Source organism: Pseudorasbora parva, chromosome 11, assembly GCF_024679245.1.
Source record: "Pseudorasbora parva isolate DD20220531a chromosome 11, ASM2467924v1, whole genome shotgun sequence".
NCBI classification, from domain to species: Eukaryota; Metazoa; Chordata; class Actinopteri; order Cypriniformes; family Gobionidae; genus Pseudorasbora; species Pseudorasbora parva.
The window spans coordinates 12,122,346-12,138,178 of record NC_090182.1 but is presented as its reverse complement, the minus strand read 5'-3'; the positions used below and the strand labels follow the sequence as shown (position 1 = coordinate 12,138,178).

At 36.8% G+C, this 15,833-nt stretch overlaps 1 protein-coding gene and 1 long non-coding RNA gene across 2 annotated transcripts in view; one reads left to right on the top strand and one right to left on the bottom strand.

The window, feature by feature from the left end:
* Positions 1 to 15,833, bottom strand: part of col23a1a (collagen type XXIII alpha 1 chain a) — a 186,401-nt gene that overhangs the window by 154,271 nt on the left and 16,297 nt on the right. The gene's annotated exons all lie outside the window — the stretch shown is intronic.
* The window catches only part of LOC137092701 (uncharacterized), a 73,052-nt gene that overhangs the window by 55,561 nt on the left and 1,658 nt on the right, over positions 1 to 15,833 (top strand). The gene's annotated exons all lie outside the window — the stretch shown is intronic.

The following is a 15,833-nucleotide window of genomic DNA, read 5'->3' as shown; positions in this document are numbered from 1 at the left end:
TGGTTGCCAGTGTGTTGCTTTGCGGTTGCTAAAGTGTTCTGATTGGTTGCTAGGATGTTGCCACCAAAACGTTTTTTTTTTTTTCACGCAGTTGGCTGGCGTTTTCAATTGTTTTCAATAGAACTGTTGTTTAAAAGCTATGTCACACTTGCCATCATGCTGTGTGTCTAAGCATGCATATCATCTGACAGAGAAAAAACGAGAGACCAGAGCAACCTATTAGCTTATAAATTCATTCATGTAAATAATTGGCTATCTAAGAAATTGCCCAAGAAAAGGAAATACATCACGCCACACCATAGTCTTTTCAAGTACTATCATTTTTTGGTGTGCCTGCTAAATATTATGAGCATTAGATGCTAAAAGGTTGTATGGTCCTGATCCAGTGAAGCTGATTGTTCAGACTGCTGGAACTAATGCATTGTCTATCAGAGAGATTATCATCTACAGACCTCTGGCCACACGCACAGGCCACGGACCAGCGATACCAGCACAATCCTCAGTTAATGGACCATGATCCACTCAATCAGATCTGAGAATTGTTTGGTTCCAATGATCCTTCAAAAGCAAGGAATATCATCTATGCAAGATGCATACAATTCAAATAATCAAGATAAAGCTGTGTGCCAGCATATAACAGCATGAGTAAACGTATAGGACAACATGTTGAGTGTAAACTTGGCATGTAAAGGCTATAGTTGACGTCCAAGTCATGCCTCACAGAAAAAACTTAACGTGAAACAGTCAAACATGTGGATGAATCTGATGGAGTGGATTCTGTAGGGAAAAAAATCAGAACAAAAAGCATTTACACTAAAAAAAATAGTTAAAAAAAGAAAGTGTTTGTGCTGCCTTAAGTCCTAGTTTAGTACTAAAATTAAGTTTAGCACAAATTCACATTTCAAGTTGACTAAACTTTGAAGTTAAACTTTAAAATGTTAAGGAGACATGAACACGTACTTATTTTTTTATTTGAAACTTGAAAAGGAAAAAACTGATTATCAGGAACATAAACATCATTCCAATAAAATAAAACCCTCCAAATTGAACTGAATCGTGTAATGTACTCTGCTACTTTCCAGATAACTTCTTAAAGAGACCCGACACCAACGCCAGGTGAAATAAAAGTGTAATGTTGGATTTGAAGGACATCAGCGGTATTTTGAATCACGGCTTGTTCCTCTGAGCCTACTAGCAAAGGCCCAAAGTACCACATCATTAGCTTCTTACTTTAATGAGCTTACGACTTCCTCCTTTTGGGGCAGGGATCCTGTCTATTGAGGGCAGAGGATCTCTGCAGGGGTATTGCACAGTGTGTGTGTTTATGCGTGTAGGATGCTAGAGGCTGTAAGCTCAGGGTTTTATGAGCTGGTACCTCCTGTCTGGTACAAATTTACAGAAAGAAATGTTTCCTGAGGCCCACACTGCCAATCAAACAATACCTAAAAACAAATACACACATACTATATACGGTTTCCACAAAAATATTAAGCTGCAACTGTTTTCAACATTGATAATACTAAGAAATGTTTCTTGAGCACTGAAGACTGGAGTAATGATGCTGAAAATACACAGCTCTAAATTAATTTGAAAGTGATTGCAGTACCAGTTTTGGCCACAATCTTACATACACTTACTTTAAATAACAAATGTCATCAATAATGTGATAAATGTGACACTTTACAGCCGCTGACATCTAAGAAAGTCGTCTGGAAAAACCTCCATTCCCTGATCCTCATTAACCTCTCCGGCCACAACTGTGGCCTCTCAGGCAGTATCAAAACACGGCCACTGATTAAGGCAAATCTGCCATACAGGAAGCCTGTAAACTTGCGGTATGAGCGCGCAGGGTCAAGGTGATTGAGGTTTCCCAGCACAACGTCAGTGGATGTACATGACAGAAACGCATGACATTTCACTGTGGAATTCACACAGTGGAGACGGAGTGACACTTTTGTTGGTAATTCAATACGTTCCCTGTGTATATTTAAATAATGTTTGACAAACTGAACCCCCCTCTGCCATGAGACAACATAAAGGAAATGCCAGGCTAAACAACATGGCTTACTGATGCTCCCATAAATACAGGATGAGCAATCAGCATGAAATATTTTCATGGCTTTGATAACAATGTGTGTGTGTGTGTGGAGGGGCATGTTTTTGTGACATATTAGGACACAAATGTGTATAATGACATGGGTATGACATAGTTATTACAAGGAGAGTGTGAAATATGAGGACATTGTCCGTCCCCACTTTTCAAAATGCTTATAAATCATATGGATGAGGTTTTTTTTGAGAAAGTAAGAATGCTGAATGTTTCCTAGGTTTAGGGGCAGGGGCAGTGTAAGGGGATAGAAAATACGGTTTGTACAGTATAAAAACCATTACGCCTATGGAATGTCCCCATATATCACAAAAACAAACGTGTGTGTGCGTGTGCGTGTTCCCATGTTTTTCTATCCCAGTGGGGACTTCAATCTGAATGCACACTGAGTCGTGTCATCGTGGGGGCCTATATTGAGGTCTCCATGAGGAAACAAGTTTATAAATCATACAGAATGTTTTTTTGTTTGTTTGAAAAAGTAAAAATGCATAAAGTTTTGTGTGATGGATAGGTTTAGAGGTAGGGTTAGTGTAGGGGCATATATACAGTTTGTAATGTATTAAAACAATTATGTCTATTGAGAGTCCCCACAAAGATAGTGAACCAGACAAATATTAAGACACCCTGAAGTTCAAGCAACTTTTTTGTTTTTTGTTTTTAAAACTCAAAATAGTGAAAATTTGCACTACGGTCTGAAACCTAGCATTGGGGATTTATTGCTTTTTCCTGTTGTACCAAACTCCAAAACCAAGGTGTGTACCGAACTGAGACTTCTGTGTAGCGTTACACCCCTACTTAATGCAATTAATGTCCAATAAAGGATGGTTTAACTTTAAAGCACTTAACTATTTACATTTTACGTTACCTAATGTCAACTGTAAATTATTTACACTTAATAAATTGTTAAAGCATAAAAAAGGGTTTACTTTTTTTAAGGTGACATATTACATTGTACTTACTCAAATAAATATAGTGAGTAATATTAATTAACTACATGTACTTACTATAGAGTTACAGTTGGGTTAGGATTTGGTTTAGGGTTAGTTATTTGTAATTATATCTAATTTACTGTTGTTATCAGTACATCAGTCATCTTGAACTCTTGAAAAATGATCTCTTTACATGTGAGCTAATTAAACAATAATAAATTGTTAATTATAGTGGCAATGAATGAATAACCAACTATTAATATATAGCTTATTAATATATTAACAATTGGGAGAGTTGAATATATTAACTATGAATTAACTATAAATTATTTGTAAGTAATTTGTTACATATTATAGTGTTACCCAACTTTGCACCAATGTTCTAATGAATTATTGAAATTGCAGAATTAGTTAATTTACATAGGAATATTTTGTTTTTGTGATGAATAAATGTAAAACATATCCATGTACCTATGCAGCTCGAATCTAGAAAAGCCATTTTAGCAACTGACAGCAACTAACAACAGCCCAAGGCCATGTAGTGTAGTGTGATTTTCTTGACATGTCTGTATAATTGTATAATGTAATGAGTAAAACATTTGATCAGCTGTTGAAGAGACTCTGTCAGTGGTATGAAAGTTTACTGACCTCTGTAAGGGGCTGCTGGTCAAAACAGTTTTGGAAGGAAGCCAAACTCTGTCCTCAATGAGTGTAGGACAGCTGTCCCCACACCCCAATGGACAGGATGACCTTGGACTCGGTGTATAACCTTGTGCATGCTTCACTATAGTTAAGGGGGTAAACTATCAAAACCTCCCTTTGTGGACACTTACACCTTCATAAATAATATACAACAGTAAACAATTCTATTTATTAATAATAATTTTAATCTAAAAATTTGAAACATTTTCTTTTATGTTTAGAGTTAACACGTGCACTGCAGTGTTATTTATATCATTCAGCAGATACTACAATAGTTTTTAATAATATTTAATAATAATATATTTAATATTTGAATACATTTTTAACTGTTAATTTTGTTTTAATTTTAATTTTAGTTGAAGTTTGAACTTTGTTGAGTGATTATATAATACGGTATTACACAAGCATCTTGCATTCCTGTATAACATGGCACTGGCAACATTAAGGTTGTGGGTTTGATTCCCAGCCAATGCATGATCTGATATGCTTTGAAAGTAATGCAAATTGCTTTGGATAAAAGTGTCGGCCAAATGCATCAAACTGACAGAATCAAGCCAAAACTGTGCAGACAGACAAACCCCAGAGAGCCCCAATCTCTAAGAGACTATTACAACCCAAATGAAAGACGTTCGAAGACATTTCTGAACAGATAATCAATCATGTTGTCCTCAGTTATATAACTATGGAATATTGCCACTTGTGTCAGATCGTCACAGTCACACCTCAGCTACGTTCACTCCACTGGCACCTTATCTCTGCTAGGATCAAGTTCAAAACACTTGTCTTGGCATACAAGGCCGTCAACAGACATGCTGACGCCTAAAGGGCCATTTGCCCTCTTTGAATGACCATCACTGCACACTCTTTTCTATCCTCATACCCAAATATTGGACATAACATCCCCTATACTGTATCTGATGACAGCAGAATCCCTCCCAGGCACAAACATTTACCTCTTTAAACAATTTGGGTTATTACAAATAATTAACATCGTATTAACATGGTATCCCCCCGCCCCATTTTTCTCCTAATGTGACACTAAACACCTTTTGTAAAATGTCTGATGGCAAAACATTTTTGGAGCAAAAAAAAGAGAGAATTTTGGAGAGCCAAAACCATTGATTAAAACAGTTTGAAGAGCATGTGTGAAGTGTGAAATTATCCTCTTTACTACTAATTATAGCATGAAATAAACATGAACGAACATCAGAAGGTATGTTGAGAGAAATATTACAACGTGCTGAAAAGCATCTCATTTAATCGCACATTTAATTTACAAAAACACTGTCACATTATCACATATTGATCTTTCCTGATCAGGTCTTTCCTGTAGCTCAATGAGTAGAGCATGGCGCTAGCAACGCCAAGGTCATGGGTTCAATTCCCAGGGAAAGCAAGAATTGACAAAAATGTAAAATGTGTACCTTAAATGCAATGTAAGTCACTTTGGATAAAAGCTTCTGCCAAATGCATAAATGTAAAGTTGTTAGTCTTGATAGTTTGGATTTTTAGTTTGGAAGTTTTTTTTAATGCAGCCACCATTTAAATATTTATTTTCATGTTTCAACAACGATACATACAAATTTTGCACACAAAAACTGCCTTATGTGCAATTCAAATGTTTGTATACAACTCAGCTTTTATTTGATTTGCATGTTTTGATTATTATATTATATTATATTAAATACAAATAAATCCTTTTTGGTTTCAGAAACATGTTAGTGTATCACTAATGAAGTAATGCATAAAGATTAAAATTGTAGGTTCATTATTGTAACTAGCTTTGTGGTCTAAGTGATTTGGTCCAAGCATTCCACACATTCTTTATCTAACTAGACACCAAGTGGCAATTCTCAGAAGAATTGAAGAATCACTGCTTGCGTGCAGTGGGTGCATGCAAACACTGCTACAGTGAATCACACAGCACTTTCCCTCTCACGCTTACTTTGGTACCCTTTAAATGCACTGCTCACAAAGACATCCTGGATGTTACAAGTGCTTTGTGGTCACACGCAAGGAGACAGGATGCACCGTTCTGTAGGGTATGAGCTTATCAGTGTCAAAATTACCCGTCCTGTGGCTTCACATGGCCTGGAAAGCATTTTATAGTCCCGTAACGGCATCAATCCAATCCAATAACACCTTAGGCATTAGGCAAATTCAGCAGAAAATCGGAGAATCCGTTCATGCAGAACTAATTTGATAATTTAATTTTGTGATTAGGAGGTTGGATGGAAATCTCAGAACGAATCAAATCAATCTGAATAAAAGTTTAGCAACTGTTTATGACATCTGGACCTGTGGCAAGTCTTTAAATGTGTTCATCAAATGAGAACAATGCTTCAATGGTTTACCAAACTGTTACAAAGACAAAGTGCTATTTAAAAAAATGACTAACAAACTGCCAGTGCTTTATTTATTAACATTTTCGCTTGTGAGTAACTTAACGATTGGACTGTTGTAATCTGAGAGATCTTAAGACAAAGTGTGTGGCAACAGGGTTGCGGTTTTTGGAGGAACATGCATTTCAAACCCCAAAGCTCTTTGGTTTTCATCTGACATATTACGCAGTAGACAAATAATTGTGTAAAGTACGCAAGCCAACCCAGAAAAAAAAAAATCCTGAAATGGATATAATAGGCCTATGTAGTCATTGAAAAAAACTGGAGGGTTTCAAGAGGAACTCTTAAAGCGCACTGGAAATGCACCTCATTGGCTGCAAATGCAACAGAAACCAATCAGCTTGTGCTATGTTGTTACCTACGTAAAAGCTATCTAGTTTTATGACAGAACTTGGCATTTAAATGTAGGATATGCAATTTTCAGACAGCAATAGCGAGCTAGCTTTTAGAGCCTCTCCACAGCAACGCCTCTTTCAAAACACATGAACGCACACAGCAGAGAGTAAATCGTTACGACAGACAGGGTTCAACTACCTCATGTATTAAAGCACATAACATTACCATTATAATCAACATAAGCAACTTAAAGAGCACTGACTGACTGACCACAAATTCGAGTCACAAGCTGCTCCAAGTATAACGTTATTACGGAAATTTCTGTTGACCCTTAAAACATTCAATGTGTTTATTAAATGCAATGCAATGTGTAAATTAAAATACAGGTAAAACAAAACAAAAACTATACGGAAAATTCCTTCATATTTAAACAGTACATTGTGCCCTATTTTTACATGTAGACCACTTAACTTAGTGATTGCTATCAGGACGCGTAGAGTTTTTCAACTAGCATAACAAAAATGTTTCTGGAGCAAATCACCTATCCTACCTGCCTATTCTTTATTTACACACAGTATCAAGTGAGTTCTTTACATATTTTTATCCCACTATAGCTGTCATCAACCACAGCCACAGCATACTAAACTGAGCTCATTTATATATTTACCATCAGGTGCTACACTGTCTGTCAGTCACTGGAGAAGCAGTCAAAGATTTGATACCCAGTAGGAATAAGAGGACTTTCATAACGTCACAGCATACGTTAATTCCGAACATCTCATGCTGCGACAACTAGCACAGACCCCCCTCTTCATCCCCCTGCTGTGTCAGATTCCTGTTCGGGCCGCCACCTTTGGATCTTTCTAATCTCCCTCAGGGACTGACGGCTGTCGGGTCTCAGACTTCCATAATCCGTCCCTCCGACCCTGGAGGTGACGATCCACACTCGTTTCCAGCTCCAGTCAGCACGAGACAGGTTTAACAAGTTTAACTCAAACCCTGGGTGCAGCCTAAATGTATGCTAGCTTTGAAATGCTAAAGTTAGTTAATTAGATTCTTGTTTGCGGTGGTTGAAACGAGACGTATCTTAATCCTGACAATCAATTCAAAATAGTCCAAATAAGGAGCAACAGAGGCCTGAGAGTGGCCTTGGCATTCCGACAATGATATAAGCACAGGCCAGCTGGACATGACTGCACCTGTCAATCAAAGCAAAATGCTGCATCTACGTCAGCGCTGCCGAATCTATAGGTCACCCCAAAAAAATAGTAAATAAATGAATTTAATAACATAAAAAGGCATGTTAGCAAGAAAACACATTTGAATTGTCCTTGCAGTAGGGTGATTCTATAATCACAGGTACATTTGGTGTCCAAAGTCTTATTTATTTTCAAATTATTTATAGTTTAAATTATTTTAATGATTTGTTTCTCATTGTCATGGATCACAAGATGTTACAGCCCATAATGCCCATATATATATATATATATATATATATATATATATATATATATATATATATATATATATATATATATATATAAACTGTAAAAAATTATTTAGAAAAAAAGTTACCTGGTTGCCTTAAAATTTTGAGTTCATTGAAATTTACATTTTGAGTTAATACAATGAACATTTTTTTGAGATTCGACAACCTTTATTAAAAGATTTTGTAAGCATATTGGGTAATAAAGTGTGTGTTATTTCTGATGATGCAGTGAAACATGCCAAATGTGATATTTTCATGATTTATCACATTTTTTATGTGGTTCAGATACAAAAATATTTTGAGTTTCTATTTATTAAACTAATTTCCTTCATTGTATCAACTCAAATTTTTAATTTCAATAAACTCAAAATTTTAAGGCAACCAGGTTACTTACTTTTTTAAGTTAAACCAACAAAAACCACCACTAATTTTTTACAGTGTAGCTATAGCTGAAAATCTGAATCAGTCTGAATTAGTATTTTAGTGTATTTGGAAGAATCATTAAAACAACATAAATTGAATTAGCACTATAAAGCCTAACAATTGTATTTACAGTATGATTGTAAAAGGTTTGTTATTCATTCTCTATATTAAGATGATACTCAACCCCCCTATAGTGCCCTTTTTTTGGTTTGAGCCACTACCCCTCAAAATATCTGTGCACGGCCCTGGTTACCGCAATATAAAAAAGATTAAATAATTTATCACTGATCACACAGCGGGTTGTTTAAAAGTATTTTAATCAGGATCTCATTAGTGCCATGTGCTCTGCAAGTCCAATTCATGAGCAAATGACTCTTTAAATGAATCGCATTCAGGAACAAATGACTCGTATGAACCTGTCCTTTTACATTAATCATTCGCAAGGACACACAAACTCAGCATAACCATTTGAATTGTTCTGATGTATCCTTCACTGAATGAATTTGCTGATTCCGGGTTGGAGTGAATATATACAGTATACCATATAGCCTGTATAATCGTCATACGTATATGCATTGTTCATGACTTTATGATTCATATATTTTACAATACAACTTGTACACTACATTCAACATTCACATTACATCTATTTGGATTACTAAATTCTAATCTGAAAAAACAACAATGTATTCAGGATTCATTAGCATGAAATGCATGGGTCTCGGACACATGGCAACCACTTGGAACCCCTTGTGAAAATATGGCACATTAATGAAAGACAGGGATGCTGAATCTAAGTGAAAGCCCAAAAGCCTGTTCAAATCTGCACCAACTGTTTTTTTGTGAACTTCCCCTGGCAAGTCAAATCAATTAGGCATATCAATGAGTGATTTAAGAATCATTTAAAGTGCTGTATGATTTCATCAGATGCTCATTTTGCTGTTCCGAGGAAATCCATTCTTGTTTTTACCGATTTAATGAAGACTGCATGTTCTAATGATGAGGTCGTCTGCTCTTTCCGCTGTATTGCATTAAGACGTTGCTCAAAGCCATTGATCGGGACCTGTCTGTCACATCCTTCTGTTTTCACGTTTTGCTCACTTTCTGCCAGTTCGTTGTGCTTTTAGTGTTTTTTATTTACTTAAAGGTACCCTAGAATAAAAAATGTAATTAAACATAGTTTTTTAGTAATTTGCCATAGTTAAATAAAAAGAGTTCAGTACATGGACATCACATACAGTGAGTCTCAAACACCATTGCCCTCCTTCATATGTAAACCTTGTTTGTGAAAAACACCACGGAAAAACAGGCTATTTTCAACATACCGCCACATGCGACGCAACCGCTAGGATCCTTAATATGTACGCCCCTAACATTTGTGTGTCAGCCAATGTTCATTGTCAGGCGGCACTGCGCAGCCGTCAGGAGTTCAGTCAGATAAACAAGTGTCACCCGAGGATAGCGAAAATGGCATGGTAATAAATGTTATGATCCAGGCTGTCCAGGAGACATGAGGACTTTTCATACCCTTCCCAAAGACAAAAAATGTCAACAGTCATAGCTGTGGTTTCTTTACAATTCGATACCGCAACAATTTAATTCAAAGTTGTTCGTTTGCTCGGCCCAGTTTTTCTAACCTAGGGCAATATAGCAGGATTTCACTCAGCGTCTGATACTGAAGAAAGGCCCGATTCCAACCATATTCCTGCAAGCAGTAAGTAGTGATTTTATCCACTTCTTGACTGTCGAACCCATTTCTGATTAAACTGAAAATTTCTCGGATTGAAATCTAAGTTAGCCTATATTTCATCATTAACACATTAACTCAAAAGCTAACTACATTTACTACTACTGTTTAGTTGCTTACAGATCACTCACTCGATCCTTGTAGCTAATGTCACCTTCTTCACCATCTAAGTTGAAACGATAGTCATTTGACAAGGCTTAGTACATTTTTTTAAATAAATATACATTTTTGAGAACTGAAGTATGATTTTACAGCAGATGAGTAGTAAACATGACACTGACTATTTTGAGTGGCTTCTACATTACTTTGTTTGGCTAAATAAATCAACTTTTAAATCAGTACTCTACTGTCAAACTGTAACATTACTGTAAACAACATATTTACGCGCTACCCAGTTCAGCTTGTGATTCAAAGTTGAGAAGCTATCATTGTAAAATCATTGCCATGACGGGAGGTATAGATGTGTTAGCTGTCATTGAGCCGTGCAGTGAAACAGTCACGACCCTTCCAAATAAGGCAAAAACAGAGCATTACATCCTAGGGACAATTTCTAGGGTTGTAAATGGACCTGTAAAACCATATCTAGACATTTTTTTGACCTTAAATAAGCCACATACCGTCTATTTAGATATCAGAGAACAATTTTAAATATTGTTTCAACTCATTTTAGGGCACCTTTAGACTACATGGTCTGATCAGGAAGACGTCTGCTCTTCCTGCTTTCTTCCATACAAGGAGTCAAAGCTCAGCTGGATAGCATCAAAGGGTTCTATAATACCTGGAGAAAGTTATCCGTCAGTATTCATCTTAATGGCAGTTTCTCGGCTGTTGAAGGACCCCCCAGAAGTATGTAATTTGAAATCTGCCATCTTTGCTAAACCATGCACTAAACTTTAAAAAAATGTTGTTTTAAAAATGGTAATTGGATTCCATTGATCAGGGGGATTTTTTTCAGAAGTTGCAAACACAAACTACCTTAAAGGAAAATATGGCCTCTTTAAAGGAACTGTAATCTCAAAACATGATGGCAACATGAACAGAGAGAGACTCAAAGACATGCCAAACTGAACAGTGCTTTGATGCGGGCAAAGTCCTGGTTTGCTGTTTATGTTGTTTTATAATAAACTATTAACTAAACTTGTTTGTTTTTTTAGGTATCTGTGCAAGCACACCCAAAAACAAAATTTACATGCTGCAACTCCCTATCTTGCAGATCATTTCCTAGTGTTAGACTGTGGAGGATGCAGCAGACACGCTTTGTGTTTGCATCAGCATTTTCATAGCGAAAATTGATTATTTTAGCACTGATTAATGGCATGAAATGGAAGTTGTGATAGTCTTTTCTTCAATATTGTGACGTACTTCCATGTGAAATGGCTTCTCGAACGAGGAAAAATGTAGGGTGGGACTTGATTTTGTCCATCTGGAATTGATTGGAATGTAAGATGGTTGTGGTTTGCTATTGCTGCGATGTCGTGAGTGACAGGTTGTCCTCACAGTAAACACGTCATCAGAGAAGAGATGTTGCTCTCAAGAGGGAGGGGAAGTTATTTTGATAAAAAAAAAGGGCACATTAATTAATAAAAAAATAAAAAGTCAATGATGTGCACAGATAAAAAAAACTAACTCTTTCCCCACCATTAAAAAAATATATAAAAAGAAATAAAAACTTTCCAGGCACCATCAGTGTTTTGTAATTTTCACAAATTTCCTGGCCCCCAGATATTTTGCTGTATGAATATCTGAATATGCAATATATCAAAATAAAGAACAGACCCTTTTCGTTTCATGCATTATTTTTTATCAACTCTTGAATGTGTTAATAAAACATTTTAAGCAAAAAGCTGAGAACTACATCTGGATCAGATTCATCAAAACATAGATGGAGTAGATCGAGTCCATAAACACCCACAACACTTATTTTTCATATGCATCATATGGTACTATGAGATTGCTCATTGTTGCTTCTTCTTTTTCCAGTGTTTTGATACTGTACTCATTCAGGAGGTGCATAAGCCTAGAAATCTAGACGCACCCTAGCGGCAGCAAATTTAATCTGCCCGCAAGTGTCGTCTAGGCACTCTTAATACCTATCTGAGCTGTATTCCTCAGAATCTGGATGGCCCAATCACATCGTGTAGGCTATAGAGTCGGCGGGCGGGGCCATAATGACGACGGCCGAGTTGCTTTTGCCTGCTTCTAGTAAACACAGAAACTGGCGAACGGCGGCGGCCTTTCGAATCAGCTCTGCCCGGGCCTCCGGAAGACTTGGAGTTGAGCTTTTCTCTGAGAAAAGAACAAAGAACGGCACTGAAGTCATTCTTAAAAAGGGAAGATGTGTTCGGAGTTTAGCCGACCGGATACGGCGAATGTTTAATCAGTCAGCGAGCTCCCCTTCACCGTCGTTGCTCCGGTTGGTGTAGCGCTATCCTATCGCGTGCAGCGGGAGTTTGAAAGACAACCGTTTATCCCGCCCCTCGGATTGAGCTGTCAATGGTGGGTTTCCAGACCAAACATCTTGATGTGGGTCTGGCTTGTCAGGCTAGAGGTGCATAATAGCGCCCCCAACCTTATAACAGTAATAATACGAATGAATACGAATCATGATGTCAATAAAGCATTTTCTCATAAAAAGACAAGACAACTCGTCAATGCCAGAAAAGAGTTAATAAACATTGCGATATTCAATAAAAATAAGAATTATCCATTTTGATTTCATGGTGACTTTCACTTAAGTAAACATGCAAATCACAACTCTTTAAATGTATTATGAGCTTTATATGGCCATTATTTTGGTTGCCTGGCTAATAAAGTTTTTGTTCTGAAATACCATGCAAAAGAGAAGCAACTGTTTAATGAATTGACACTAAACCGTTTGTATGCATTTTCCTAAAGTGAGCCACTCACAAAAGGACCAGAAGCAAACATAGGATGAATACCATCACGTTTTGTTTCGTTTGGTGCACAGTTAAGCAATCACCCACCACTGTCTCACACACTGCACTATTGGGGCTGTAAATGGTGAACTGCTGATGGACAGTTAGCAGTAGCTGAATCCTTAGAGGACAGGCCAGGGTAATGAGGTCATCTGATACAGCCTGTGCGCTGATGGAGGTCTGGTCCTTAAAGAGTGGAGAGGGGGGTGAGGACAGCGGGATATTGGGTTGGGGAGGGGAGGGGAGCGGGGGAAATGGAGGGGAATGTTGCGTTTGTCTAATTGTCCAGTGAGGCCTGCAGGAGCCCCTCAGGTTATGTGTTCAACACTGACATGGAAGACGTATTATAAACACCATCATCCTGATGCATGAAGTGCCAACATGACCATCAGAAGACCATAAATACACCTTTGATAGAAAGGTTTTATTTTATGAAAGTATATAACACCATACCAACGATTTAATATTGTAAACAATCAAAACATCACATTCCCAGTGAAAAATAAATCTTATTGTAGTATTTAAAAGACCCTTGAAGAAACTCTCAAGACCATTTTAAATATTTAATCACCTAGGCAATTGTAAGGAAGACTTTTAACAGAAACAAAAGCAGTACACTTTTGTTTCCCCATAATATTTTACATGAGTGAATGTGATTTTGCAGTCTGTGTTGAAAGTGATGTAATTAAAAGACTGTGTAACATAAAATAATGGCAAGAAGTGTTGTGTCGTCCTCACTTCCTGCATGTATAAACAAATGTGATGTGACGAATATGTTCTGATTCACAAACAAATGACTCTTTGAGCCGGTTCTTCTAGTAAATGAAAAACAGATGCTACCAGTGCAGTCTAATTCGCAAACAAATGACTCGTATGAGCCAGTTCTTTTTTTAGTGAATCGAACACATACAACACAGCCAGTGTAATCTGATTGACAAACGAATTACTTTTATAAGCCGGTCCTTTTTATTGAATCAGAAACATAGATTGACCAGTGTAGTTTTAATGAACAAATTACTCTTGTGAACTGATTCTTTTTAGTGAATCGGTGTAGTCAGAGTTGCAAAGAAATTACTCTTATGAGCCAGTTATTTTAGTGAATCAAATACATACTGTACAGTGCAACCACTGTAATTTGAACAATTTACTATGTTGAATGAAATGAAACAAATACATCAGACCAGTGTCTGATTTACAAACAAATGACTTATGAGCCGATTCTTCCAGTGTAGGCATGTAGACATCAAACACGTAGTGTGACCCATAGACATAATATACGTAGACGCCCCATAGACTTACGCTGCCAATTGGAGCGGACGTATCAGCGCGGCGCCATCTTGGATGGGTCCCCAATGCGCCGCCCCCCGCATTTATTTCTACTGAGGAAGATGTATTCTCAACTACAATGATCATAACTCCCCGAGTTTTTACCGGATTTTCACACGGTTTGGTTTGTTACAAACTGCAGAGACTTAGTTATGATACAGGACGCTGTAACACATTGAAAAATTCTGCTTTCATGTAGAAAGACTTTGTATTACGAGCTTTAACTAAGACATATGGTAGACTATGACATATTGATAAATGTATAAATGAATGAATTTTATATTTTAATAAAGAAACCAGTTTGATTGTTCATTTGAATTTATTTCTCTCACACACCCACACAGGCATATTGATAAATGTATAAATTTATGAATTTTATATTTTAATAAAGAAACATGTTTGATTTTTCACTTAGATTTATTTCTCTCTCACACACACACACACACACACACACACACACACGCACACACACACACACACACACACACTCTGTAACACATACACGCTCCCATATATACTGTACCAGCACAGAATTATTATTTTTTTAAAGGCCTAAAGTATACGTTATAATTCCAGGTCATTCCAGCGTCTTATATTACCCTGTCAGGCTTGCAACTGGGACTGGGGAGCTAAAATCCTTTAAAAAGAACAGTTTTGCGCAGCTTCTTGCGAATGCTTGCACTCTGTAACTCCAGGGTAGTTAATTTTGCGATGATTTGCAGCCTTACTTTGTGAAATATAACACAAAAAGTGCGACCAGTGTAGTTTGATTTACAAAACAGTTAGCCTACTCATATGAGCCAGTACTTTTTAGTGAATCAAACACATCCAACGAAACTAGTCTGATTCCCAAAACAAATAATCTGGTTACTGGTTTGAATTAGCCTGAATCCTTCACTAAACTGAATCAATCAGTTACTGAATCAACATCTTATTCACTTATTAAACTCTGTTATCATTATTTTCAGGCACAATTTCCAGTTTACAAAGCTAATTTCAAGCATTTAAGATCAAAATAAATTGATCATGATTTTTGCAAACATGATCAAAAATCATCAAATCTTAAGATCATTATTTAAATATTTTAAATATCCAAACCTTTGGATAGTGCAAGTTTGAAAATTAGCCATCATTATGCCCATAATGAACAAGAAATAAGCCCTTTCACACTTTTTGGATGTCTTCGTTGGGCTTAAAATATCTTGAACTGAGTGTCCAATAAACAGTCAGAATAAATCTTAGACAGACAACAGCTGACAATCTGTCAGCATAGCAGAGTTACTAAATATACTGGACAATTATTCTACCACACAGGACGGGATCATTTTCTGTTTTCCTCCAGTTGACAGAGTATTATCCTCCACAGCTTATCCAGAGAGAGTTCAGATGACTGTAACTCACCTTCTATAAGGTCAAAACACCTTACAGCAGGAAAC